This window comes from Erpetoichthys calabaricus, chromosome 14 (assembly GCF_900747795.2).
Source record: "Erpetoichthys calabaricus chromosome 14, fErpCal1.3, whole genome shotgun sequence".
Classification (NCBI taxonomy): Eukaryota; Metazoa; Chordata; class Cladistia; order Polypteriformes; family Polypteridae; genus Erpetoichthys; species Erpetoichthys calabaricus.
The window spans coordinates 101,259,195-101,274,877 of NC_041407.2; the positions used below are offsets into that span (position 1 = coordinate 101,259,195).

Below are 15,683 nucleotides of genomic sequence, written 5' to 3' on the forward strand. Positions count from 1 at the left end.
CCAAATTTTTGCTGGTACTGCAACTCACTCACACGTCCCGTTAATTTTTGCCAACATGCTCAGAAGACGCATCAAAAGAACGCTGGGAATGTGTGGCAGCCTTGATGCGTGCGCATATGCATTCTGAGCATGAACTATAAGCCAGCTGGCCCTAAGACTTACCATTAGGTGGCCAATCCAATACAGTTAGTGTTCCAGCTGGGATTCCATGTAGGTAGGTCTTAATTGTGTCGGCCATGCATTTGGGATTGTTATAATGCTAAAAGATAAAAGTTTTTGCCAAAAAGTAATTTTCCTAAAGGTTCAGCATGATGAATCAAAATCAGTTTATATTTCCCAGCAGTTATAATTTCATTGATTTTCATGAAATTTCCTATACTGGAGGGTGAAATGCACCCCAAACCAGGCCAGTGCCACTACCTTGCATGATAGAAGGCTGGGAATATTTTTAACATGCCCCTTTTAATGAATGATTCAATTACTCAGAACAAGCAGTGTGCATATTATGAGCGTTGGGTTTCTTGTTTTCTATTACACTACTGCATCTCGTAAACTATTTGCTATGCAGAAATATCACTACTACTAATAACAGCGGTTCATCAGATTACTAATGTTGTACTGATATATATTTTTAACACAATGGTGCATTTATATATATACACAAAGCAGAACAGAATCAAAACTAAAAACTTTCTAAAGGTTGTGGAAACAAGTGGCACTTTTGAATAGATAGATAGATAGATAGATAGATAGATAGATAGATAGATAGATAGATAGATAGATAGATAGATAGATAGATAGATAGATAGATAGATAGATAGATAGATAGATAGATAGATAGATAGATAGATAGATAGATAGATAGATAGATAGATAGATAGATAGATAGATAGATAGATAGATAGATAGATAGATAGATAGATAGATAACTTCCAAATATCCAATCAACTGAGAAATTTTAACTTTCTGAAAACTCTTTGATGATCCATGATACTCACCTTAAATTACCAAACAATAGGCATACAAAAAAGCACAGCTAACAGTGCTAAGTAGCAACAACTTCCAGTACCAAGTCCACAATCCCAAAGGTTTCCACTGATACCAGTGAATTAAAAATGACTTCTTGATCTTTAAAGATTCCTTCAGCTACCAGCTGCAGCAACTCTGTTCAGGCTAGGCAGCTCAGACATGCTCCACACAATGACAAAAAAGCTTTATTCATCACAGATCTCCTCCCATGGTGATAAAGAGATGACATAAGTATATTTAATCTACGCTTTACATGCAAAAACTTAATAGGAATGAAGTTTTTACATTTAGGAAATTAAAACAGAAAAAGAAAAAGATGCTTCTGCACTCAAGTCTGCACACTTTTGCCTATAGGGGAAACTCCCATGTAGTAGCATTAAATAAAAAAAAAAAAACAAAAAAAAAAACCACTTCTCTCCAGGCTTAAAATTACAGCCAAAAGGGCACTAATCCAAACATGAAACAAAAGTATTAGAAGTTAAGGAATGTGCCCATTTTGAAGCACTGCATGTTTAAGCTATTGATTAGCAGCTTGAGACTAAATAAACCATTGTTTAATAATTGCACAGACTGTTCACAAAAAGATGTACACCATTTTTGAGACTCTAAGAGGAAAAAAAAAATCCAAACGTTATTATCTGTATATTTTTGTAACTGCCATTCATCAATAGAGTCATGGATACAGGTTTCTGAAAGCTAATGCTGCACATTTACATTAACTGTGGTTCTTGTGACCTTTCTATGTTTGCTATTACTCTACTACTTTTTTTTTTTTTTTTTACCAAACAGGAATAAATTCTATTTATACCAACAAAATGTAAGGGTGACAAAAAGTCAAAATAAACACGTTTTATTTCTAAATTATTTTTTCTCCCTACGTATGTTTTGCAAATGGCCCCGTTATGTCATGTGTTGTTGTTGTTACTTAGCTATCCCACTTAAGTGAATGAAGAATTAGTGTTCTTTCCTCAAAATAGATGTGTAGCAAAAATTCAAATACAAAATTATTTTCAACCACCATCTTTTCATAAACATACTTTCAGGTCAAGGAGACTTGTTCTGCAAAATATTTTCACCTGGAGGTGGACATATTCCATTATGTTTAAAGGCTTTTGTCTTACATTTGGTCTTGTGCCCAAATAGTCACAATTTAAACTCAAGTTTACTGCCACTTACACACTGTACAGTGAAATTCTTACTTGAACAAACTATCCAAGGAGATGCATTTTTTTAAATAAAATTGCAAATCACATCTTATGGACTAGAGAAGAGGAAAACAAAACTCTCACTTAATAAAAATTCATAGAAAAAAAAACAGATGGCAAAGGTAAGCACAAGAAGATGTTTAAATCCACAAGTGAATAATCTTAAATTAAAATGTCTGGGGATTATTTCATTAAAATTAGACTTTATTGTACAAATCCATAGAGCAACAATTTTGACAACCAAGGCTGCATATTAAAAAATATATTTTAAAAACAATTTTACTGCAATAAAATATAAAAAAAATCCTTTGTTCTGCTATGATGAGAACTGCCACCTCATCACTTCAGGCATTCTTGTCATACTTGCTTCAATTTGCCAGACAAACAGACATATGTCAGGCATTTCATGCACCAAGTTTATTAACAGAAATTAATTTTCTCTCTTTTTTATGTAAGTCTTCGTCATTTCATTTTAGCATTTACCAAAACTTGCCTCAAACCAACAAGTGTTTGTTCCGTCAAGCTCTCAACATGACTCATTTGACCCATTCACTCTGCCACTGATCGCAATCTACTTGAAGTAAAATTTTATTAGTCGCAAAGAGACAGATGGGGTTTCCCTTCCCTTGCAGCTTTGGCTTCACAAAATAACTACCCACTTCACAGGCCAGGAGTAAGCTATTGATGTGGTCGAATAATGCCTCTTCTGAAAAGAAAGCAATCGGTACACTTCCGTTTCTGTAACCCAAGACAAGAATACCTCCCAAACAGAGAGTGCTTTTACTGGAAGATGCACTGTATGGCCTCTACTGCACTCTCTATCTAAAATGTAGCCTCTTACTGGCAGGTCACAATTATGACCACAAGCTAAACAGTGCAAGATGCAAAATGTGCAAGCTTATAAATTCAACTTCAAATGGTCAATCCTAGCGGATGATGTTCAGAAAGGATACTACCATTTTCTGTGCCTATTACCATTCCAAGTACTGAGTGTATTATAAGTCAAGAAGTTCTCTGTGACATAAAAAGTTATAAAAATCATTGAGCTAGCAATACGACTTCAAATATTTGCATCACATGAATTCAAGTAAACACATGGACTAGAGAATGGGATCAAAGAAAAAAAAAAGTAAAAAAGAGTGAAAACAAGACAAAGCTACATTTTGAAAAAAAAGTTTATTTTTCTCAGTTGTAGCCAAGGGTGCCAAGTCCAGCGTCAAGCTCCTACTCCATTTATAAAAGTGAGTACGATGTTTGACATGCAAGGATACCAAGAGCATAACTATGTAAGCACTTGCATTAAATATTTGTGATTTCTAAGCAACACTGGCTATTAGCCAAAAATTGTAAATAAATCCACCCACTGTATAGCCCAGGTTTTCTACTACAGTACAATGGGGGCCCAAAACTGATCCTGGAAGTAACTGGAGTAAGGAAAATACCCAAGAGAGGACATTCCATCACACGGTAAACACTGTGAACACACATTTACCTATACCAGGTCAATTCAGAACATCCAACTCAATTTTGTAGAAGTGTATAGAACTCACCATAAAGACAGAGAGCACCCTGATGCTCACTGTCCAATAATAATGTCTTGAGTACAAAATATCAGAGATGGTGCAGCTAGATAATTTTGCCCACCACTGCACTGGTTCTTCTCAAAAGCTGTTCATATGATAACTTGAGGCATAAATGCACAGGCATGGTGAAGCAAATTCAAGGTTTTAGGCAAATAACCTCAACATTTAACTTTTGCCTTAAATTCAATTTACTTCAAAAAGATTAAAATACATTACATCTTAAAGGAAAAATTGGACAAAATGATTTTGCCGGGATGACAAAATGGTGATTTAACACTAACGTGGAATTTAAGTAGTGGTAGCACTTAACATTACAGAATTAAGCTGATGAATCAGTTGAAACACCATGAACAGTAACTTAAAATATGCAGAAAGAACAGATGAGGCTAAACAAGAGGGCAAAGCATGATAATTTGATAGATATCAGATTTTGTTTTTGTATTTTCTGACAAAAATTATTCATAAGGGGCAAATGTCTTGGTACCAGCTTTCCAAACAGTTACTTACTCAACAATGCCTTCAGAACTTCAACATTAATAGAACAGACATGCTTTTTCAAAGTCAGTGTGTATAAACAAATACAGGTTATTCAAAACCCATCTTAAAACACATTAGGCAACTGAAGAAACAATAAATACAATAACAATAACCTTGAACTAAGTCAAGTAAAAGAGTCATTCATATGATAGCCATGGTTTATTTGTTAGTCACTTTTCTTTTTTTAATAACATTCTCAAACTCATTTAGTCCAATTCATAGAGGCAGGGGTTTATTTTGGGCAGCCTGAACCAGGCACTGGCCTGCTGCCGTGCCCTCCCATACTTATACAGGGCCTAATTTTCTATATTTGTTTCACCATTCCTCATCCAAGTGCAAAATAAGCTCACCCTATAATGAATGAAAATGACACAATAAGCTCTGTAAGTTCTTGTATGCTTAGAACTGATGACTGGTATCAATGCAAGCAAGTGAAATTTAACAGGATAATCTTCTCACTTTGTTTTTCAAGTGCCACTACATTATGAAACAAATATATACAAAGTAGTCTTTTAATCAAATATATTGACTTAAAAATGATTAGAGGTGTGGGTAACCTTCAGAAAATATTTTTATTAATCTCAGAATCATGTCAACCCTAAAAGACTCAAAGCTTTTTAAATATACACAAACATACATACGCATATGTACGTACAGTACATAAATAGTAGAAAAGGCAGAATTTAATCTTTATGATTTTTGAGTGATCATTGATACCCAATATTTATTAGGTACATTTATCTTCAAATATCTGTTGATCAAATAAATATACACATGTTTTCGAAATGGTATCTGTTTTTTGAATTACTATTATCAATATGTCCATTTTGATGGGACAGAGATGCAAGGTGACGTTTTACTGGTGTCCCCTTCTTCATAGTCCAATGCCACAGTGACACAAATTTATACTGGTGCACAATGCGTCTGCTTTATCATTGGAATCACCTGATAATAACTTAAATATGGAATGTTGGCAGTATTTTGGGTATGACTATATGCATTATAATGATAATTCATGCACTGAACAATCTCGGGTAGTCTACGTGAAGAAGAATACTTCAACAGAAAGTGCAAGAAAATGCTATTCCAGAGTAGCACTTGATTGTATGGCTAAGAAAGAAGTGATATTGGAGATAAAGTTGAAATGTATTTGTCTGTAGTGTTGAATCAGAACTAAAAATTTGACTTTGCTATTGATACCAGTTTTTGGCCTCAGTACTGTTAACAAAACAATTCTGAAGCAAATAACAGCCTCCCTGGTGCAGCACACTAAGCACAGGTGTTTGGGGATTGGTCCCTGTGAAGTTACGATCGCATCAAAGTGTGTAGTTTCATTTTATGAAGTCTACAAAACATACATTTTTCCACAACTGCAGTAGTGAAGTTCGAGGGAATTAGAAGTGGGGAAATTGGAAGGAACCTGATGTTTACCTCTGGTACCATAAATCCCAAACTACTGGCACCTACTGTTTTAAAATTTGAGTTTTTCATTAATTTTCCTAATACCAGTATACAACACAACTCCATCTGTCTGTACAAAAAACAGTGTGGTAATGCTTGGGAACTTAAACTTGAGTGATTAGTTATATATGCTACCATGTGGACTCAACAGCTAGTAGGTGAAATGTGCAAGATGGGTACATTCCCATTCAGGAATGCACTGGTCCAGATGTGCTAGAATCCTGGCAATGGAACCATGCTTGTAATGTCATGATATATATATAATATGCTGTATTTAATTCAGCCTAAAATTCGTAAAGTAGATAATTATTACTGTAATGCACAAAAAGTAGTAAAAGAGGAATGGAGATAGTTAAACCTCTAATCCTATTTGTCAAACAGTGGATTAAAACTTGATCCTTGCTTGAACATTTCAAAGGTTGGGGAAGTATGCCACTCAAAACCTGTATGATTTGAAGACTTGAAGAAAATCAATCACTATTTACTCATAAAAGTATACGACTGAAAGGCTGCTATTTTATTTCATTCTGCCCATGTATTGGTAGATAAATGTTTTGCACACTTGGCATCAAGTCTTTTTAAATTGGGTTTTGATCTCCACCAAATGTGAACCTTGATTTTCACAAAAAGGATATCGAGGCATAGCCATGACTTGGAGAATATACAGTTTTGAGGGCCTGATTGCTGCGCTACTGCTGTTTGTGAAAGATAAAGTCCTCTTAGACTCATCTTACCCTTATCTTTTACACGTACTTGAGTGGTTCACAGCTGTATATCACAAGCTTATGACAAGAATCAGTAGCTCCAAATCCGCAGCCATGGTCCTCTGCTAGAAGAGTGGTTTGCTATTGACAGGTTGAAAGTAGCTGCCTCATGTGGGAGAATTCAATTACCTCCAAATGTTCTATATGATTAAAGGTAAAGGTGATCATTAGATTAACCAACAGGTGTGGCATTGAAGAACTACTGAAGCAGTACAGAAAGTGGTGTAATGTACAGTAGCATTTAAGGTTTCAGATTATCAATCAACTCAAGGTCATCTTTACCTCTGAGCCCAAGCACGGAGTAATGCTTGAAAGAACTATGTCAAGACTATAATTTGACAAAATAAGGATCAAACAAAGAACGGCTATGCTAACTCTCAGACAAGGTAAGGACCTTAATCTGGGATGATTTCAGAGTCACTGCTCCTCCAGATGGAAAGGAGCCATTTTAAGGTGTTTATGCTTTTAGTATATCAAAAGAAGGGGGTTCTGGACAGTTAGAGGATTTATTGGAGGTACTGTATTTGTCAGCTAGCCTGGGAAACCCAGAAAATTAGCTGGGAGAACTTGTTAAAGTGAAATAAGTCTGCCGTCATTAACCTAGTCTGTGGCTAGCAAGACTTTTCAAATGAGATGGAAGACTCTACATTGCACAAGTGCAATAAAACTATCTGCAAAACCTAGATTGTCACCAATGTAGACTTTACCAATTTCATGCAAGTAATTTAAGTGAGAATTTGCAAAATACAATACAGATAAATATGTTGGCTCACTAGCTAGACTGAATCTTTGTTGTTACTTCAAGCTAAATGCACACAAAAATGTTCATTTTATTATGTCTACCAGCCCTTACCATGTAATGGACTACGGTAGCAATATCATATTTGTAGGCAATATAGCCATATACTAATCACGTGCAAGGAAGACTAAGGATACAAGTGGCTGCCCTGCAGAGGACACTACTGAAAACTACCACTTGTGTATTAGCAAGAAATACCCATGGGATACTGTGAATAGGTTAAAGCTTGAAAATCAACTTAACAGCAGTTGAAATGGGCACTTTTAACGAAAAGAGGTGGCATAAGCTGGGCAGAGAGTAGGAGGTGTGCTATAATTAATTAACTAATACCTGAGTAACAGTACTGGCTAAAACAATTATATTAAAATCTTCAACTGATCATACCTCATCATGGAAGGGATGCTGCAGTCAATGACACAATCAAATTCCACCCCTGTCAACAATAAAATAAATGAAGCAATATTATTGGACTAAGAAATAAAAACACAGGAGTCTGAATACCTAGAAAAAATACTGCTTATACCAATAACTTCTGGTTCCTGATTTAAGAATCCAAAAGCCAAAGCCAAAAACAAAAAAGGTCAATTAATTCATTCTGCTGGATCTATAATAATAAAAGGCAAAGCCCTCACTGACTGACTCACTCACTGACTGACTGACTCATCACTAATTCTCCAACTTCCCGTGTAGGTGGAAGGCTGAAATTTGGCAGGCTCATTCCTTACAGCTTACTTACAAAAGTTAGGCAGGTTTCATTTCTAAATTCAAAGCGTAATGGTCATAACTGGAACATATTTTTTGTCCATACACTGTAATGGAGGAGGCGGAGTCACGTATCGCGTCATCACGCCTCCTACGTAATCACGTGAACTAAAAACAAGGAAGAGATTTACAGCACGAGTCACACGCGGGAACGAAGGTAAATGACGTTAATTTTTGACTGTCTTTTAATACTGTGTAAGCATACATATTAACACATGTGCAATTAAACGTGTGCATTTACGGGGTGATTTCTCAGGCTTAAAAGCTCACCTTTTATCAAACGCGGGAACAAAGGTAACTGACGTTGTTCACTGTCTTTTAATACTGTGTAACCATACATATTAACACATGTGCAATTAAACGTGTGCATTTACGGGGTGATTTCTCAAGCTTAAAAGCTCGCCTTTTACTAAAAAGGTAAATGCAAAACTATTTTCAATCAGTTTATTGAAACGCTCCCGTTAAGGATTGCAATAACATATTCGCGAGATAAAAGAACGAAGTAGGGGGAAATGGAGGAAGAGCCGGAAACAGCGAAGACCAAAAAATTAATTAAACAATTGAGAACGGAGCGAGTGAAGCATACAAGCATGTTCATAAGGGAAACAAAGCACGGTGTAAAACGTAACTTTAAATTAAGTTTATAGAAACGCTCCCGCTGCGGATTGCAATAACATATTCGCGAGATAAAAGTTTAATGAGAAGACACGAGGTATAAACGAACCACACGCCGTGGCGCAACGTTAGGGGCAACAGTTTCAACCATTCTATGATCTGCTTCTCGCAACTGAAAGACGGCACATGGCGGATGTTAGCCGACTTGCTGACCGCAACGTTAGGGGCTTCAACTATGGCGCTGACGCCACATCTCAGTGCCAACACTTTGCAGACTCTACTTAAAAGACACGCCCTCCTCACTGGACAGTTAAAAAGACCAATCAAACTAACGATGACATCAAGTATTACCCAATCAAAAGTAGGAAAGGAGGCATCTTCATAAAATGCGTGTGGGATGATTTGAATGACACGCTGCTTTAAAAAAAAAATGATAAAAAAAATACGGGATAAATCCCGTCCAGTATTGATTCAAAACGGGACGCGCAATTTCATTCTCAAACGCGGCACGATTCCGTATTTTAAAGGACGGGTGGCAACCCTACAGTGCCAGGTAACCACCCATACAATCAGATTGTGATTCACACTAGGAATGCAATGAATGTAATTACCCCGATCTACATACAAGGCGAAAGTCTTGCAACATTCAAAGATGATGGTTTGGGATAATTAGTACTTATTAAGTACACCATGGCACATAAAAGAGCTTATGAAGCCTTGAACCGAAAAAAGCAAGATCTCAGAGATCGTAAAAAAAAAAAAAGGAGGTAATGTCGTTTTACTCGCTGTACATTTTAGTCAAACATTACCAGTTATTCCACGAGGGAGACCAGCAGATGAACTCAACGCGTGTTTAAAATCCATGCTTCTCCCACGCTCGGTTATATGTCGCGTGTTCTCGGGTAGGTACACCAAAAAATGTATACATTTAAGCATGTAATGGGCAAACAAAAAATGAGGTATACCCGAAGGCACTGCAGTAGTACTCAATGTAACTTTACTTCTTAAATGTTAATGTTTTACTGTTTAATAATTTATACGCTTCTTATATATTGTTCAAATTCTTTTATCAAAATACCAGTGACAGCGCAATGCACGATAACATGGAGTGAATACACCATACGCATCTGCCCACGGCCGCCCTGGTGTGCGCAGATAGGAGTTGATTCTAAAATAAAATAAACATAAAAAGAGTAATACAATCATCACCCATAAAGCGGATAGCAGACGTGACGTATTATATGTGTACCAGATTTCAAGTCAATAGGTGAAACGGTTTGCAAGCTACAGGTGATTTAAAATCCTGGACAGACCAACGAAAAGCCACGGTAGCAAATTATAGAAGAAGATTTTACTGTTTAATAATTTATATTTATATGAAATGTGCTTCTTATATATTACTTCATATTCTCATATGATAATGATGTTAATGTTGTTTATATTGATTTCTATGTTATTGTAAGTGCATCTATGTGTGTATATGTATGTATGTATGTATGTATGTGTATATATATATATATATATATATATATAAAAAATATATGTGTATATGTATATATAATATATCTGTATATGTGTGTGTATATGTGTATATGTATATATATATATATATATGACAGCAACACTCATAACAATGACAACACAATTACATTGACAATCATGTTACGTTATTTTTAAAATGTTTCCTTTACTTTTTCATAACCTCTTTAACACACTACTTCTCCGCTGCGAAGCGCGGGTATTTTGCTAGTATACAATAAAGTAGGCCAGTGCTTATTACATTCAAAACATAGAGTGACCAAATTTCTATTTAACAATTTCATATCACAGTTTTTAGTGATGCTGCTCGCTGTTACTACTGCACTTTTTTTTTTAATATTTTCATATATCACGTTTAATTTACAGAAAGTTAAAATAAGAGACACCTTTATAATCTTTTTACACCTGTGATCATTTTATGGTCAACAACTGATGTACCATACAGCATCACTTCCTTCAAATCAGAATTGGCCATAGCTGCTCATATGTAAAAACAATTACGAAGTCTTTCATAAATCTTTTTTAACCAAAGTAAACTTTTACATTACTACTAACGGCAGTTAAATTACATGGAGAGCAAAACAAATGCTTCACTATATCTAAAAAGAGAATATATTTTAAAAAGTAAAACTTCAATGGTAATGGAACACTAAGGGACACTAACAGAAATCTAAACAATTCACTGCTGTCAATGTATTAAAGCACACTTTCCGTTTCTAATTCTTTCAAATATTTAATTACATTTTACAGTTTGCACTAAAATAGCCTATTTTCTACAGTATTTCTGATGTGCTGCCTTCTATTTATTATAAATTAAACACACGGCTTTTCATCTTGAGATGGGGAAGAGTTTTTCTTCTCAAATGCAAGTGTATTACAGCTTAACTCTACCATACCTTTCAGCTTGACAATGTACCTCTCTAATCCCTAAACATCTGCTGACATGAATGCTTAAAGACTAATGCATACTTTATGAAGAAGGAAATATCAGATTCTTCCTTCACAAAAACTAATATAATCAAAGGGTACTGGGAAGCTAACACTTTGAATTATGCGTCGCTTTCTAGCCTTTACACACAATAGTGGAGAAGAACCAAAAAAAAAGAATAGAACACAATTAAAAACTACCATTAATCTATCTGTGATGCTTGCAGCTTTGATTTCCAACATATAGCTCAAATCCAGGAAGCCAAAGCATCCCTGTCAGTCTTAGGAGCAGAAAATATGGCCAGAAATTTCTATCACAGTATATTTTTAAAAACTCTGACAGATTTAGTAGATAGCAGTATAATATATTTGTGTCTACTTTTCAGACCGAGTTATATTTCTTTTTAACAAAAAACAAAAGTATTAATGAGTAATTATGCAGACCTATCCGTTCAAACTCTTGTTAACACTCTGCTTCTCAAATGAATTCACCAGCAGGTATTCACATCTCTTTCTTATTCACACCACCTTCAAGCAAACATAGGACAAGATAAAGCTTTTTTCCTATCTTCTTTTTTCTTCAGTTTCAAACATGCGTACATTATCATCTCCACTTAATCTTCTTCAGAGCCAATGGGGTCAGTATCTAAGCTGAACCACATATCATTCTGGGTAATATTCTTAAACTGGTAGATTCACTTATTATGCACAGTTGACAAACAAGTCCATACACAAATCTAATACCTTTGCAGCACCAATACACTGACATAAATTTTTCTAAGTGACATGCTATGATGATGATCACTGAATGTTTTATCATAGTTTATTATTTAACATGCTCCTTAAAAATACACAATACACATCTAGATACATAAAATACAGTTGATCAATCATCAAGAAAGACTATAATTAAGAAACAATAGAAACCAAAATAGTAATGAAACATACAAGAGGTTTAGTACTACATTTTAGTCCCAAGGCTAGATTACATAAGAATACTAGACAGTTGTTAGGATCAGGGAAAGTGGAGATCCAGGAGTGGAGCAAAGGGTTGAAAAACCTAAATAGTCCTAAGACGGTTTGTGAAGAGATGCATTTTGAAGAGTGGCACTTGTAACATCTGTCCAAAAGCTACAGTGTTCACAAGTGTCACTTTGCAGATACTGTATTCCCTGCAACATTAAATTTAAACCAGATTTATCTACAAAAAATTGTTGAAAGAAAAATAAATAAAAGAAAATATTAAAAAAAAAAAAAAGAGGAGATGCAATGCAGTACACCTCAATAAGAGAATCAGTGAATTTATTTTTATTGAATTAACCTCATGCTAATTTTCCACACCAAATAAAGTCATGCAAAAAGATCATTTCCCCTTGGAGATTAATAAACTATATCAAACTAGCCGAAGTCTGCCATAGCATACGGCGGTTTAAGAACAGGAACGGAAAACGGTGAGAAAGGAATTCAGAAATCAAGAAGAAATAAATACTTCTTGAAAGACGCAGTTGTGAATAGGTGTTTTGGTGGAGATGACAGATAATGAGTCGAAAGATCTACTCGCACTACAATATCAGGTCTGTGCTCTGGTCTTTGGGTATCCGACAGTGCATGCAGAATTTCTGGCCAAGAAGGATTAGATGTGAAAGTGATAAATAAATCAGGCTTTCCGAATTTATGTACTATGGCCATGGCATCCTGATAGTTTTGTTGCATGTATCTTGAACTTCCTGGAAACGTGGACAGTAATATGATCATTTTGCCTACAAGTACGTTATTTTCAGCGTTTGCTTGCAGTGGCGTCTGATAGTCCTTTGTATTGTTCCACAAGCAGATCTTGTTGATGTAATCTGAGATAGTTGAGACACGCGCCCTCAGTTTTAACATACGCATCTACGACGTACTATTGGAATAGTTTGCCTCTGGAGTGCAAAATACTAAATGTATTCCTCATTGATAATCTGTACGCGTAAAATTGGCATTGACTAAACCTTATTCACTTGGCGGTTCTTTTATCGGGAACATGTTGTAAAACTTTGTGCCAGCCAATGTCTCCGTAAGGGAATAAAAGTGGGTAAACCATAGGATCGCAATTCATATTGAGCGTGGAAATCTGTTTACAGGAGTTGCCTATGGGATAGATGCAAATGTCCCTTTCAGCAGACGGTTTGCCATCTTCTCCGATGAAAATCGCTGCAACATTGGTGTGACATGTCAGGGCATTGTATCGTAGTAAATCCTGCCTAGGGTTTTCCTTGGAAACCATTCGTACAGATGCTGTTGGATTGGACTGAGCGATTTCATGCATGTGTTTGTATGATTTAGCGAAGTGGTTGATGCTTCTGAGCATGGCATCTAGCTGGAAAAGTACATTTTTGCTGCATGCAGAGTTTGTTTTATTCTGTTAGTGTACTTCAGTAGCTTGCACTGTGTCAAAAACATACAACTGTCCATATCCTGGGGAGGTAGAAGTGTTAGCGTATAGTGGAGAGATTTGGTGATAAAATTGGCCGTGTATTTTAAAACAGTATGGTCCGTGGCCAGGAGGTTGAGTTATCTGTGCACCCATGGAAGCAAACGCTAGAGAAGAGTTGTACAGTAATCCCTCGCTATATCGCGCTTCGCCCTTCGCGGCTTCACTCTATCGCGGATTTTATATGTAAGCATATTTAAATATATATCGCGGATTTTTCGCTGCTTCGCGGGTTTCTGAGGACAATGGGTCTTTTAATTTCTGGTACATGCTTCCTCAGTTGGTTTGCCCAGTTGATTTCATACAAGGGACGCTATTGGCAGATGGCTGAGTAGCTACCCAGCTTACTTTTCTTTCTCTCTCTCTTGCGCTGACTATCTGTGATCCTGACGTAGGGGGTGTGAGCAGGGGGGCTGTTCGCACACCTAGACGATACGGACGCTCGTCTAAAAATGTTGAAAGATTATCTTCACGTTGCTACCTTCTGTGTGCAGCTTTTAAGTATGCTGCACGGTGCTTCGCATACTTAAAAGCTCAAAGGGCACGTATTGATTTTTTTATCTGTCTCTCTCTGCTCCTGACGGAGGGGGTGTGAGCTGCCGCCTTCAACAGCTTTGTGCCGCGGTGCTTCGCATACTTAAAAGCAAACAGCCCTATTGATTTATTTGCTCCTTTGAAGAGGAAGATATGTTTGCATTCTTTTAATTGTGAGACTGAACTGTCATCTCTGTCTTGTCATGGAGCACAGTTTAAACTTTTGAAAAAGAGACAAATGTTTGTTTGCAATGTTTGAATAACGTTCCTATCTCTCTACAACCTCCTGTGTTTCTGCGCAAATCTGTGACCCAAGCATGACAATATAAAAATAACCATATAAATATATGGTTTCTACTTCGCGGATTTTCTTATTTCGCGGGTGGCTCTGGAACGCAACCCCCGCGATGGAGGAGGGATTACTGTATTCTCAAATGTGTTCACGATAATTTTTAGCTTCTGATGTTTGCTGTGTAAGAAGCTGTTGTAAAGACACAGGTGGCTCCCGCAAAGGTGATAAAACTACTTTACCATTGTGGCAGCACCTCGAGTACTTGTTGGATGTATTACGCTCAGCAGGCCAGTATAGTGCATGACAGTGTTTGCACTGCTGGTTTGGAGTCCCAATGTTGTACTCTTGAACAGGAAGACAGGAATTAGGTGAAGAAGTAAGTACCTTTGGTAACGGGAAAAGGATTGTGTGTATGTCTGCTGAGACGGCATTGGTTTGGAAATGTTGCTTTGCAGATGTCGCATTGCAAGAGTTGTGAATGAGTTTTGTTGTGTTTAGTCAGACAATCCTGTGTAGTGAACTTCTTATTGCATTTCTGGCACTCATATAGTTGTTGGGAAGAATGCCTTTTCTTGTGTTTAGCAAGTGAGGTTCGCATTTGAAAAGTTTTGTTGCAGGAATCGCACCTGAAGAATGTGGGGAAGGGTTTGGAGGAGGATGAATACGAATTGAGAAATGTCGTGTTGGCTACGTGTGGGCGGGACCGGTTTTGAAGAGGAGCCACAGGCAGCAAGGGGAATGGTTTGGAAGAGGACGAATAGGAATCGAGAAATGCCGTGTCGGCTGCGTGTGGGCGGGACCGGTTTTGAAGAAGAGCTACAGGCAGCGTGGGGAAGGGTTTGGAAGAGGACGAATAGGAATCGAGAAATGCCGTGTCGGCTGCGTGTGGGCATGACCGGTTTTGAAGTGGAAGCAGGACGAACCAGAAGAGAAATATATATAAGAGATTAAATTTCACATCACCTGTACTCCGGACATTTTAGTTTTGTACAAATTTTAACCTACCTCAGAGAAACCATCTACACTGATCATTCTGTCAGTTCCACTTGGTCTATTTACCATGAGCAGAAAAATCAGCAACAAGTGTTTACTCTAGCTGAAGTCATTTACATCCCTTACATATAACCATTTTAATCACCATCACAAATATTATCTGACACTTTCAG

At 36.7% G+C, this 15,683-nt stretch overlaps 1 protein-coding gene across 5 annotated transcripts in view; it reads right to left on the bottom strand.

Annotated features, from left to right (window-relative positions):
* stat5a (signal transducer and activator of transcription 5a) overlaps positions 1–15,683 on the bottom strand; it is a 234,063-nt gene that overhangs the window by 158,695 nt on the left and 59,685 nt on the right. Inside the window, exon 1 of one of the 5 annotated variants that reach the window (XM_051918837.1) lies at positions 7,763–7,786. The exons of 3 other annotated variants lie outside the window; for them this stretch is intronic. The gene's annotated coding sequence lies outside the window, so the exon portion shown is untranslated. Of the gene's footprint in view, positions 1–7,762; positions 7,787–15,683 lie in introns of those variants that run through there. One more of the 5 variants, XM_051918840.1, reaches the window with a different exon arrangement.